The 1,860-nt window shown below is 52.5% G+C and overlaps 1 protein-coding gene across 1 annotated transcript in view; it reads left to right on the top strand.

Moving 5' to 3' along the window:
* LOC106808123 (DNA topoisomerase 2-alpha-like) overlaps positions 1-1,860 on the top strand; it is a gene marked incomplete in the record, with an annotated part of 41,196 nt that overhangs the window by 22,974 nt on the left and 16,362 nt on the right.

The raw sequence follows: 1,860 nt of genomic DNA, 5'->3' as shown, positions 1-1,860 counted from the left end.
TTGTAGGCGTTGGTATGACAAGACGCCCGCACAGATACTGTGAGTGCTTTGTGTTACGCGTGTGTTTATTGTAGGCGTTGGTATGACAAGACGCCCGCACAGATACTGTGAGTGCTTTGTGTTACGCGTGTGTTTATTGTAGGCGTTGGTATGACAAGACGCCCGCACAGATACTGTGAGTGCTTTGTGTTACGCGTGTGTTTATTGTAAGCGTTGGTATGACAAGACGCCCACACAGATACTGTGAGTGCTTCATGTTACGCCCTCATCTCCAGTGCCCGCATCTCGTTACGATTGTAGCAACGTAATTGACGTGCAGATACTGTGAGTGTTTCACACACGCGTGCTTTTATTGTAAGCAATGGCACAACAACATGCCCGCACAGATACTGTGAGTGTTTCACCCGTACATGCGTTTATTGTAAGTGGTTGTTTACCTCGTTCCGTCCTCAGTGACTACAAGGAGTATCACACGGACACGAGTGTGCGATTCGTCATTAAGATGTCGGAGGAGAAGCTGTACCAGGCCGAGGCGTTCGGACTGCACAAGTTCTTCAAGCTGCAGACAACACTAGCGCTGTCCAACATGGTACTACATCTAACCTTTCCTCGTTTTATTTCCATCAAGGTCCCCGAGACCTACACTTGTAGTGAAGCCTTTATTTAGCATTATTACCTCCGCGCAACGGAGTTGCAGGGAGGTAATGTAATCGCTCCCGTGTGTGTGTTCGTGTGTGTGTTCGTGTGTGTGTTCGTGTGTGTGTTCGTGTGTGTGTGTAGCCAGCAGCGAGCCAGCTGTTATACACATGTATACATGTTACACGCGTTGGCGCGATCGATTCAGCACCAGCTCGCCTTAGGCCGTCCAGTCAGCAGCAGCTCGCCTTAAGGCGTCCAGCCAGCAGCAGCCAGCAGCAGCCAGCAGCGAGCCAGCTGTTATACACATGTATACATGTTACACGCTCACGGAGGTATGCACTCTTTTTGAGTGCCCTCTGTCTAGTTAACATGTATTGACGTGTTATGCCATAATCAATCTCGTGTCGGAAATCTGAGACTGGTAACTTACTAAGTCCCAGTGAGTTTATATAGCAGAAATCAAAGCGAATCTGATCACATGCGAGACTGGCTGGGTTTTCGGAAGTATTTCTGAGACTGATCGCTGCGTATAACTCGCTGCGTTGCAGATGCTGTTCGATGAGAACAGCTGCATTAAGAAGTACACGAGCGCGCTGGAGATACTGAAGGAATTCTACGTGATGCGGCTTGCGCGCTACGACATTCGCAAGGCCTACCTCGACGGCATCCTCACCGCCGAGTCACTCAAGTTAGACAACCAGGCTCGCTTCATCCTCGAGAAGATAGAGGGCACCATCGTCATTGGTGGGCACTGCGCAGTAGCATCGTTGCACGAGTGGCGATGTCGTTACACGAGTTGCGGCGTCGTTGCACGAGTGGAGGCGACGTTACACGAGTGGCGGTGTCGTTACACGAGTGGCGGCGTCGTTACACGAGTGGCGGCGACGTTACACGAGTGGCGATGTCGTTACACGAGTGGCGGCGTCGTTACACGAGTGGCGGCGTCGTTACACGAGTGGCGATGTCGTTACACGAGTGGAGGCGTCGTTACACGAGTGGCGGTGTCGTTACACGAGTGGCGGCGTCGTTACACGAGTGGCGATGTCGTTACACGAGTGGCGGCGTCGTTACACGAGTGGCGGCGTCGTTATACGAGTGGTGGCGTGGTTACACGAGTGGCGATGTCGTTACACGAGTGGCGGCGTCGTTACACGAGTGGTGGCGTGGTTACACGAGTGGCGATGTCGTTACACGAGTGGCGGCGTCGTTACACGAGTGGTG

The sequence above is a fragment of the Priapulus caudatus genome, unplaced genomic scaffold (genome assembly GCF_000485595.1).
Source record: "Priapulus caudatus unplaced genomic scaffold, Priapulus_caudatus-5.0.1 Scaffold13, whole genome shotgun sequence".
Lineage (NCBI taxonomy): Eukaryota > Metazoa > Priapulida > Priapulimorpha > Priapulimorphida > Priapulidae > Priapulus > Priapulus caudatus.
This window is presented reverse-complemented; position numbering and strand designations above follow the sequence as displayed.